General features: G+C 45.6%; 1 pseudogene; it reads left to right on the top strand.

The window, feature by feature from the left end:
* The first annotated feature begins 9,777 nt into the window (after positions 1–9,777).
* On the top strand, positions 9,778–11,749 carry LOC115160549 (uncharacterized; annotated as a pseudogene).
* Positions 11,750–12,279: the final 530 nt, after the last annotated feature.

Raw genomic sequence — 12,279 nt, 5'->3', positions numbered from 1 at the left:
AATGTGTTGGTCTTCACTACTTTTAATCAAGTCTTAAAGATTTCATGGATAAAGTAATACTTTAAGGACCCAAACAGCTCTGGGTTTACAGTACCAAATCTTAATTTCAATGAATTTGGTGGCTTAAGTTTCCTTTTTGCAATGTCCAGCAGGTGAAAAACGTCCTGTTAAACTGGCTGATTTCCACAAACAAATGCTTAATTGTTGGTTCCTTCTATACAAACATAATTTCCCCCCTCATTAGTATGTTATATTGAATAATCTTATCATAAAATATAAAAACAAGCCGCTGTTTTTAGAACATTGGTTTAGAAAGGACATTTTACTTGTGGGCCAGCTGCTGAACTCAGATGGACACCTATATACATACAGTGAGTTTTTAAGAATGTATGAACTCCCTGTCTCACCAAAGGAATATGAAATGGTGTCTTAAGCAATACCAGGTGGTGTTCTAACACTTTTGAAACAAACTGTGTTCAATACAGATCCATCATCTTCAACCATAGCAGTTAACAGTGTCTCAGTTAATGATAAAAAAAAATATATATAATTCATTCAAAGAGAAGCTTTTTATGACAGTGATGTTCCAATAGCAAAAATGTTGGTGGAACTTGCAATATGTTGTAAATTGGCCAAAGGTATGGATTTTATCACACAAATATGCGCTCACAAACAAAGTGAGGGAAACACTTTAAATAACTCACAGAGAATACCCATCCAACGAAAAGACCACTTGGGCATTTGTTTTTCCAATGCGTCTATGTGAATATGTTCTGGATGGATCCTCGACTGGACTGGGGTAAAAGATTTAGTGGGGACATCCATCTGCAAGCTTGTGATGTTCTTCTTGTTTTTGATAGTCCAAGATTCTCCACAAATGAAAAGTATTGTGATACATTTGATTAAAGTTCTTGCTAAATATCACATCCATAAAAGGATATTTAAAAAAAAAAAAAAAACATCTTATTCAATATTTTTTAAGGTAGACTTAGTATGCTCTGTAAGAATAAGAAGGTATTAAAATCAATTGATACTCTTAAGATTTTCACATTTCTTTGAATGTAAAAACCCTGTATGTGTTTCTGTTTTTCTGTTTGTGATACAAAAATCTATACATCCTTCTAAGAAAATGTGACACATTTGTATTTTTGTATGTATGGAATTTCAAATAAAAATGAATAAAATTAAAGCATGGGTAGCTGTAAACCAATATGACGACCGGAGTATGGGCGAGTGGGTGTGAGTGTATGGACAGCGAATCAGCTAATTGGGCAGATTTGTTGCCACTCAAGACCGTTTTGCATGGCTGATTGGGCTGCACTACGAGTTGATAGTAAGCCGGCAGCGACCAGTGCGCCTGTGTTGTACCTGCTGACTTAAAGTGCTTCCTATTGGGTATCATCCTCGTGGATGGGCAAAGGTGTGCATTTGTAGCTACGAACAGCTCACACAAGCTTAGTCAAGTTTCAGTTTTTCTATTAAATATCATTTTGAGTCGGAGTTTACTTTTCGTATTGACTAAACATGAAGAAATCCGGTGGAGGAGTTTGAGCAACACTGAGCTATGACTGAAGCAGAAATGAATGTAAATGTAGGGGATTAGGAGTTGAGGAGGACAGGATGGAGTGTAATGGTGGAGTGGAAAAAAGTGGAGGTAGAGTAGAAAGAGTAAAGGTTAAGAAGAAGAGGAAGCCTGTGGAGCCTTCGCAGGTCTTGTCAGAGGAGAGTAGTGCTGATGAGGGAGTTTCGGTTGGCAGTGTTGTACTGAGAGAAGTGGAGTTCAAGGTGTTGGTGAAATTTAAGGACCAAGGTGGAGTCATGGCGGTGAGTCAGATCGCGTTGACTAGGGATTTGGACAGTAAAGTAGAAGAGGTTGTGCATGCTAAAGTTATTTGTGATTGAAGTTTGGTGGTGTTGTGTTTCAATGCTAAACAGTATAAGAAGCCACTCAAGCAGGTATGTAAACGTGTGGTTGATAGTAGCATGCTGGATCAAACTGGACGGCAGTGGCTGAAGGGAGTTATTACAGGAGTTCCAGAAATTGTTAACATGAAAGAAATAAAGGACCACTTGAAGGGAGGCTCTCTTATTGAAGCAAAGCGCATCCAGATAGCACAAGATGGGAAGGAGCTGGATAGCTTGTCAGTGCTTCTAAACTTTGAGGATCTGGTACTGCCAGAAAAAAGTAGGATTGGGTATATGAGTCACTGTGTGCGATAATATGTTCCAAAACCATTGCGTTGCAATAACTGGCCGAGGTTTAGGCATGTGGCGGCGCTGTGTAAATGCAAAAGGATATGTGCAAAGTGTGGGGGAGAACATGCATATGGGGGATGGGGAGATGGGGTCCAGTGAAAGGGCTGTAACTGTGGGGGAGCCCATAGTGTAGGTATGGGGGTTGTTCAATGATGAAAAGCGGGCGGAAGTGCAGAAGGTGAGGAGTGAGTGAAAAATATTGCATGCAGAAGCAGTGAAGGTAGTTCACAGAGAAACAATCTGGGCACCTAGAAGAGCAGGTATTCCAGGGCAGATTGGGATGCAGGTTGGGCATGATGTAGGAAGCAGAATGGGGGAGAACACAACAATGGTAGTAGACATGAGGAAGGCTGTTACATTTGTGACAGCAGCAATCAATTGCACAGAAAAATGACAATGGAACAGTAAGAAGATACAGATCATAGTGGAGCAGGCAGTGAGGTATTTTGGGATCACAGGACTGACATGGGAAAATGTACAGGATGATCTCAATAAGATTGAGAATCAGTCCTGCCAGGAATCATGTATTGGTTCATTTTCACAATGGTGTTTCTCCTTCAATGCAATGCCAGAAGTTTGATGGCTAATGGGCAAGAATTCAAAACATTTATTGAGGAGTTACCAGCCAAACATGACGTGATATGTCTCCAGGAGACATGGCTTAAACCTACTCTAGATGTTGTATTACAATGTTATGTTGCAGTCCGTAGAGATAGGGCGGTGTGCTACCTTTATTTTTATTTTACCTTTATTTAACTAGGCAAGTCAGTTAAGAACAAATTCTTATTTACAACAATGGCCTACCGGGGAACAGTGGGTTAACTGCCTTGTTCAGGGGCAGAACAATTTTTTTTTACCTTGTCAGCTCAGTGACTTTATCTTGCAACCTTTCAGTTACAAGTCCAACGCTCTAACCACTAGGCTACCTGCGGGGGATCCCATATAAGTGTGTGGGAGAGGGATTTGAAACAGGAGTATGTAGCGGTAGAGGTGTGATAGGGAGGGGGGGAATATGGTAATAGTGAACTTTTACAACCTGTGTAAGAGACTAGAGTTGATGGCCATTGGAAATGTAGAAGGTCAAGATAGGAGACAGGTAATGTGGTGTGGGGATTTTAATGCTCAGTACGCTCTGCGGAAGGTTTCGGACTGATGTAAATGGACAAGTGTTTGAGGAACTACTGGATGAGAAAGGGCTTGTGAGTCTTAATGACGGCCGGGGAACCAGGACTGACCCAGTAACTGGATTTTAATCTGCTCTGGCTCTTACTTTGATCTCCAGTTCGATGGCAGACAGATGTAGTTGGGAGGTTTTGGAGTTATCTACAGAGGGTAGTGGTCACTATCCCGTTGTGTGTACTGTAGGAATGAGGGTGGAAGATTCAGTAGGGAATGGATTGAGGAGATGGATATTTGGGGAAGCGGAGTGGGGTTAGTTTCAGGAGTTGAGTGAACAGGAGCCATCTCAGGTTGATCTCAATTCAGATGAAGGCAGGTGATTCCTATGGGTACAAGGGGGAGAAAGAGTAACTCAGTTCCTTGGTGGACTGATGAGTGTAGAGAAGCATTGAACTGTAGGAACAGGGCTTTCAGAATGTTGAAAAGGTTCCATAATTACCAGCGCCTGATTCAGTATAAACAAGCACAAGCAGTAGTAAGGAGGATCATTAGGACAGTATTTGTGCCGGTTCTGTGGAAAGATAAGCAGAACCACTCCTGTGGGAGAGGTATGGGAGATGATTATAAGGATGAGTGAGGTCAGATGAGATTTGGATCTCCCTGTGCTGAAAAGTGGGGAGATTGCAGTGAGAGATATGGAGAAGGCAGAGATGTCAGCCCAGGCATTTGTGAAGGTGCACAGCTCAAATAATCTGACAGAAGAGGGGCAACGTGGGAGAGAGAGAGTCTGAGGAGAACCATCTCTCTCCTGGATTAAAGAGAGATGGTGGGGGATACATTGAATGCCCCTTTTACATTGGCTGAGATGAAGAGAGCATTAGCTAAAGCTGGTGTAACATCTGGGAAGGATGAGATGTGTTACATCACGATGGCTCATCTCAGTGACACTGCAATGGGGAAAGTATTGGGTCTTTACAATAAGGTGAGGCAGGAAGAGAAACTGCCTGGAAGTTGGAAGCAGGCTGTAGTGGTGCCGATACAGAAACCAGGGAAGACCCTACTAGTCCTTCAAGCTATAGGCCGGTAGGGTTGACATCTCATGTATGTAAACTTATGGAAAGGATGATGACAGAAAGGCTCTCACTTTCTGGAGAGTAGAGGATTAATAACACCAGATCAAAGTGGGTTGAGGAAAGGCAGGGGGACGATGGATCCTGTGTTGTGCCTTGAGTCAGTCATACGGAAGGCACAGGCAAATAAGGAGGTGGTGGTAGCCGTTTTCTTTGATGTAGAGAAGGCTTATGATATGATGTGGAAGGAAGGCCTACTTATCAAGCTGGATATCATGGGGGGTTGGAGGATAGGTTTTTAACTGGATAAAGGATTTTCTTTTTGGGGAATCAATACAAGTGATGGTGGGGAGCTCTATGTCAGAAAGCTATGAGGTAGATAATGGTACCCCCCAGGGAAGTGTCATTAGTCCTTTTTTGTTCTCCATTATGATTGATGTATTCTCCCAGGTGAGACCTGATATTTGGAGATCATTGTTTGCGGATGATGGGGCTCTGTGGAAGAGAGCGAGAAATATTACCCATACAGCTAGAAGAGTTCAAGAAGGGATTAATGAAGTAGAGCAGTGGTCCCTCAGGTGGGGCTTCAAGTTCTCAGAAATGGGATTGATAGACCTAACTAGAAATGGGCAGATATTTTAGTAAGTGGTGTCAGGTGTGGTGACGGGACGTTTCCAAGTGTCCCTAAACCTCTCCAAAGTGGCATATGTCTGTAAGTTAGATAATTCCAGTGCTATTACATATTTTCAATCCCTAAATGCTGTTTGTTCAGTATAAAAACACAATTTCTACCATATCAACCTCACTCACACTTTGTGGTGGAGTTATGGGATATCCAGGGTACATTCAAGTGTCCTTTTAACCTCTCCAATGTGTCCGAATATGGTAATTCCACTGTTTTTGCACACTGGGTGTGCCTAAAAGTTATTTTTCACTATAAAACCTAAATTTCTACAATACCAATCTCTCTCAAACATTGAGGTGTCTCCAAAGTGCCTCAACATTTAGCCTAGGCATATCCAATGTATTGGTCCCACATACAAATTAACTGTTTACAAAAACAACATAAAAGCAACAGATATAAATAAAACAAAATATAAAAATGTCTTGTCAAACACAAACCTGGTTACACACGTATCCTTCAATAAAAGGTGCAAAAATGGAAAAAAAGCTGAACTGTTTACAAATGGCATTCGTGTTGGTTTTACATCACAGGTGTAGATGATTAGATATTACTTTCACCATAGCTTGTGCATGTTGTGATAGTCTTTGAAACAGTCCCTCTCTGCCAGGAAACAAAAAGCAAACTGGCATTTTGGACAGAAGATCTGGGATTTCACCCTTTTTTACCCCTATGTTTTGTGCAATGCTTTCAGTTCTTCCTTAAGTCTTTTGGCATATGTGTTGGATAGTGGCGCTCACCTTGAGTGGGGGGTCTTGTGATGGTTGTGAGGTTGCTTTGGGCCCCTAATTCAGCAATTTCCAACACCAGCTGCTCTCTGAAGGCCAACTGGGAGAGAGGGGTTTGACCTTTTGCTTTGACCGTCTGCTTGTGGAGAATGAAAGCATTTACTGTAGCAATGTCCACAAAGTGGTAAGAAAAAAGTCTTATACCACTTCCTGGTCTTGTGGAGGACCTGGTAGTAGCCTATCAGAGCATCAGATAGGTCGACACCCTCCATGCTGGCATTAGTAGTCCATCACAGAAACAGGAATAGGGACATTTTTCCTCACCCATGCCCCATTGGCACTTTTCACCCTCCTTGAGACATTGGTAGTTATTGAATGCCTTATGCTGTGTGGTGAGCATGGTTACTCCCCTAGTGTCCTTCCATTTCACAAAAAGCAGCTTGTCAGTCCTGATCCAACATATGGTCCCCTCTCTGCTGTCTTTGTCAAGTCGTTTACCTTGGTCTTAGGGAAACTGATTCTGTTAGGACGAATGGTGCCACAAGCCCCTATTTGTTTTCAAGAGGTCTTTGAAAAGCATGGGACTAGTATAAAAATTGCCCACTGCCAAGTAAGGGGAAGTCCATCAGCTGCATGACAGTCATAACCAAGGCCCTTCCCAGTGGGTGTGATCGCCTTGCCTTCATAGACAAAGAAGTTCCATGTGTAGGCAGAGGCTGAATCAGCCAGCACAAAGAGCTTGTAGCCTCGTTTGGTCGGCTTATTTTTCATATATGTCACGTCCTGGCCAGAATAAGGGTTAATTGTTATTGTAGTTTGGCCAGGACGTGGCAGAGGGTATTTGGTTTATGTGGTTCGGGGTGGTGTGTTTGTTGTAGGGGATTTGATTTATGTATTCCGGGGTTTTTTGGGCACTGTTCCTTGTTTATGTATTTCTATGTTGATCTAGCTGGTTGTATGTCTATGTTTGGTTAATTGGGGTTGGGACTCTCAATTGAAGGCAGGTGTTGTCTATTTGCCTTTGATTGAGAGTCCCATATAGTAGGGTGTGTTTGTCTTTTGTGGGAGATTATTTGTGAGCATTATTGAGCCTGCTACACTGTTGTGAGTCGTGAGTATCATTTATTGTTTTGTTTTTCCTGTGGATGCTTTTCGTTTTTTCCCATTAAAAGAATGAGTATCCACAACTCTGCTGCATTTTGGTCCTCCTCTCTGCAACACCACGACATAATTCGTGACAATATATTGCTTCAACTATAGATAGATTTTGAGCAGGAAGTAGGTTTTGCATGCCTCCACCATGTCATGATAAAGGGGCTCTTACAAGACGATCATACCCTGCAGCCCCCTTCTTCTGGTCATTCTCCAGAACCTTTTGTGGGTCACTCATGTGAAGAATATGGTTGATGGCCAAGAACCGGTGTTCACTCATGATGGAGGTGGGGAAGTCGAACCGATAGAGAGGGGACTTTCTCCAGTTGTCGAATAGTCTTGATACCTTTACCAGTCCCATGTAAATCACCAAGGAAATGTAGTTGAGCATAGTGTTCCCAGTACAGAGGTGGTAAAGTAGAGCTGTAACAGCTGTAAGGGGGTGTATGTTTCATCACTAACCAACTGTGGGCCTTCAAGTCGTTTGGGTTTAAACTTAAATTGTTCTGTCTCCTCATCATCTTCAAGGACCATATGGCACGTCCTTAGTTTCATCTCCCTCTGTTGTGCTGCTTCCACTGCCTCTCCCTCTGTTGTGCTGCTTCCACTGCCTCTCTGTCTGTTGTGCTGCTTCCACTGCCTCTCCCTCTGTTGTGCTGCTTCCACTGCCTCTCCCTCTGCCTCGCCCTCTGTTGTGCTGTTTCCACTGCCTCTCCCTCTGTTGTGCTGCTTCCACTGCCTCTCCCTCTGCTTCTCCCTCTATTGTGCTGCTTCCACTGCCTCTCCCTCTTCTCTGTTGAGGTCTAGATCTCATCCCTGCCCCCGCACCTCCAGATGAACTTGCAGAGAGGGGAGTGGTGCCAGGGCCTGCAGTGGGTGTGGTTGAAGAGGAGTGGTGCCAGGGCCTGCAGTGGGTGTGGTTGAAGAGGAGTGGTGCCAGGGTCTGCAGTGGGGGTGGTTGAAGAGGAGTGGTACCAGGGCCTGCAGTGGGCGTGGTTGAAGAGGAGTGGTGCCAGGGCCTGCAGTGGGGTGGTTGAAGAGGAGTGGTGCCAGGGCCTGCAGTGGGGGTGGTTGAAGAGGAGTGGTGCCAGGGCCTGCAGTGGGGTGGTTGAAGAGGAGTGGTGCCAGGGCCTGCAGTGGGTGTGGTTGAAGAGGAGTGGTGCCAGGGCCTGCAGGGGGGGGGGGGGTGGTTGAAGAGGAGTGGTGCCAGGGCCTGCAGTGGGGGTGGTTGAAGAGGAGTGGTGCCAGGGCCTGCAGTGGGGTGGTTGAAGAGGAGTGGTGCCAGGGCCTGCAGTGGGCGTGGTTGAAGAAGAGTGGTGCCAGGGCCTGCAGTGGGGTGGTTGAAGAGGAGTGGTGCCAGGGCCTGCAGTGGGGGTGGTTGAAGAGGAGTGGGGCCATTGTCGAGTGGTGGATGTAGAACCATCAGACGGGGTGATTGACATAGCATGAAGACCTTGACCGGCGGGGGTGCTAGCTGGGGAGGGCTGGCTCCCAAACGGCATCATCCAAACCCTCTGCATCCTCCACTCTGTGGTGAATACAATAAAGGGATATATTGTTGTAAGACACGGAATTACAGTGGACAAAATTTACAAAACGACATTACTGTAAAGTAAAAACACCAAGCCTAAACTTTATCTGTACAGTAAGTCACACAGAAGGTGTGAAGCACACAAACGTGATGGCGCCGACAGACATGGTCGCCTCGCTTTGCGTTCTTAGGAAACTATGCAGTATTTTTTTAATGTATTATTTCTTACACTGTTACCCCAAGAAATCTTAAGTCTTATTACATACAGCCGGGAAGAACTATTGGATATAAGAGCAACGTCAACTCACCAACATTACGACCAGGAATACGACTTTCCCGAAGCGGATCCTCTGTTTGGACCACCACCCAGGACAATGGATTGGATCCCAGTAGGCGACCCAAAACAACGGCGCCGTAGAAGGGGCAGACGGAGCAGTCCTATGGTCAGGCTTCGTAGACGGGCACATTACTCGCCGCTCCCGAGTATACTACCCGCCAATGTCCAGTCTCTTGACAACAAGGTAGACGAAATTCGAGCAAGGGTTGCCTTCCAGAGAGACATAAGAGATTGTAACATTCTCTGTTTCACGGAAACATGGCTCACTCAGGATACGTTAGAGTCGGTACAGCCACCTGGTTTCTTCAAGCATCGCTCCGACAGAAACAAACATCTCTCTGGTAAGAAGAAGGGTGGGGGTGTATGCCTTTATGATTAACGAGTCATGGTGTGATCCTAACAACAAACAAGAACTCAAGTCCTTTTGTTCACCTGACCTAGAATTCCTTACAATCAAATGCCGACTGCATTATCTACCAAGAGAATTCTCTTCGATTATAATCACAGCCATGTATATCCCCTCAAGCAGACACCCGACGGCCCTGAAAGAACTTCATTGGACTCTATGTAAACTGGAAACCACATATCCTGAGGCTGCAGGTATTGTAGCTGGGGATTTTAAAAAGGCTAATCTGAAAACAAGGCTCCCTAAATTTTATCAGCATATCGAATGCGCGACCCGGGCTGGCAAAATTCTGGATCATTGCTACTCTAACTTTTGCGATGCATACAAAGCCCTCCCTCGCCCTCCTTTCGACAAATCTGACCACGACTCAATTTTGTTGCTCCCAGCCTATAGACAGAAACTAAAACAGGAAACGCTCATGCTCAGGTCTGTTCAACGCTGGTCCGACCAATCTGATTCCACGCTTCAAGATAGCTTCGATTACGTGGACTGGGACATGTTCCGGATAGCATCGGACAACAACATTGGTGTATATGCTGATTCGGTGAGCGAGTGTATTAGCAAGTGCATCGGTGATGTTGTACCCACTGTGACTATTAAAACCTTCCCTAACCAGAAACCGTGGATTGATGACAGCATTCGCGAGAACCACTGCTTTTAATCATGGCAAGGCGACCGGAAACATTACCGAATACAAACAGTGTAGCTATTCCCTCCGCAAGGCAATCAAACAAGCTAAGCGTCAGTATAGAGACAAAGTAGAGTCGTAATTCAACGGCTCAGACACGAGACGTATGTGGCAGGGTCTACAGTCAAACACTGATTACAAAAAGAAAACCAGCCCTGTCGCGGACACCAATGTCTTGTGTTACGAACCGGCTCAGAGTCCGCCCACCGGCATCCCAACAAGGAAACAAGAACAAAAAGAGAGAATACGGCAGACAGAGTGGGAGGGTCGTCACCCCCCCCCCCCCCCCCCCGATAAAACCGGGGACCAACAAGGACCCCGGAACAACGTACCAGCCTCTGCGTCCCAAATTGACTAGGGGTTACGTGTTCACAGTTCCACCTGCCCCAACCAACCTCCTCCCCAGACCTCAGCAACCTTTACACAGGAAGCAACTTTTAAGAGGAAAGAAGAAAACGAGACCAGGAGGGAACAGACAGGAAAGACAGAACATGACAACACCAAACAACGGTCAGTCCGTAAATATTCAGGAACAGGGTGCACGAGAGAGCGCATCAGCAATCACGTTATCAGTTCCCCGGATGTGCCGCACATCGAGATGGAAGGATTGTAAAAATAAACACCATCTCATTATCCTCTGATTAGGACACATCATGGACCCGAAAAAGGTGAGAGGGTTATGGTCGGTGTAGACCACAATAGGTACTACTCCCGACCCAACATACACTTCAAAGTGTTGTAGCGCCCAAATGAGTGCTAGCGCTTCTTTTTCAATGACCGAATAGTTCAACTGATAACGTGATTGCTGATGCGCTCTCTCGTGTGCCCTGTTGCAGTTGAGAGGTTGAACTATTATCCTGAGGTTGAAGAGGCGCTGTTGCATCTTCTTCACCATGCTGTCTGTGTGGGTGGACCATTTCAGTTTGTCCGTGATGTGTACGGACAACGGAATCATGTGAAAAACCGGACATATCCTCACATGGTCTCTCCAGGAGGCGACAAACATCTACGTGTGCCTGGAAGATATCTCCACTTGGATGTCGACCCACCACCTCAAACTCAACCTCGGCAAGACGGAACTGCTCTTCCTCCCAGGAAAGGATTGCATGCTCAAGACCTCCATCACAGTTGACCACTACACACTGTCGCCCTCCCAAAGTCCAAAGAACCTTGTCATGACCCTGGACAACACCTGGTCGTTCTCTGCAAACATCAAATCTGTGACCTGCTCCTGCAGGCTCATGCTCTACAACATCCGTAGATTACAACCCTAACTCACACAGGAAGGAGCGCAGGTCCTAATCCAGGCACTTGTCTTCTCCCGTCTGGACTACTGCAACTCACTGTTGGCTGGGCTCCTCGCTTGTGCCATCAAACCCCTGCAACTTATCCAGAACACTGCAGCCCACCTGGTTTTCAACCTTCCCAAGTTCTCTCATGTCACCCAGATCGCATCCACTACAAGACCATGGTGTTTACCTACGGAACAGCAAGAGGAACTGCCCCTCCCTACCTCCAGGCTATTCTCAAACCGTACACCCCAAACCGAGCACTCCGTTCTGCCACCTCAGGTCTCTTGGCACTTCCACCCCTACGGGAGGGCAGCTCCCGCTCAGCCCACTCCAAACTTTTCTCTGTCCTGGCACCCCAATGGTGGAACCAGCTTCCCGCTGAAGCTAGGACAGGAGAGTCCCTGCCCATCTTCTGAAAACATCTGAAACCCTACCTCTTCAAACAGTATCTTAAACAATCCTCCTCCTCACGTTTTTTTGGTTTATAACAAAATAAACCAGCACTTGACCTCTGACTCTACTGACGGCTACGTTATTGAGGAAAATGTACTTTCTCTGCCTGTGATATGTGGTTGTCCCACCTAGCTATCTTAAGAAGAATGCACTTACTGTAAGTCGCTCTGGATAAGACGGTCTGCTAAATGACTAACATGTAAATGTACCATTTCAACGGCGGTATCCATTTTTTTTATTTATAGTGATCCAAAGAAATTGTATTTTACCCAAAGAGTTATTGAAGGAGGACTGAAATAGGTACTAGTGCTGGCAAGCTACAGACTTGAGGTATAAGTTAGGACAGAGGGGGAGATGACTGAGTCAGGTGGAGAGGAGGATCTGATGGTTCACGGTGTCAAAGGCAGTGGATAGATCTAGGATGAGAACAGAGGAGAGAGAGTCAGCTTTGGCAGTGTGGAGAGCCTCCGTGACACATAGGAGAGCAGCCTCCGTGACACAGAGGAGAGCAGCCTCCGTGACACAGAGGAGAGCAGCCTCCGTGACACAGAGGAGAGCAGCCTCC

This window comes from Salmo trutta, chromosome 24, assembly GCF_901001165.1.
Source record: "Salmo trutta chromosome 24, fSalTru1.1, whole genome shotgun sequence".
Classification (NCBI taxonomy): Eukaryota; Metazoa; Chordata; class Actinopteri; order Salmoniformes; family Salmonidae; genus Salmo; species Salmo trutta.
The sequence above is the reverse complement of the archived record's forward strand: the minus strand, read 5'-3'. Positions and strand labels throughout refer to the sequence as shown.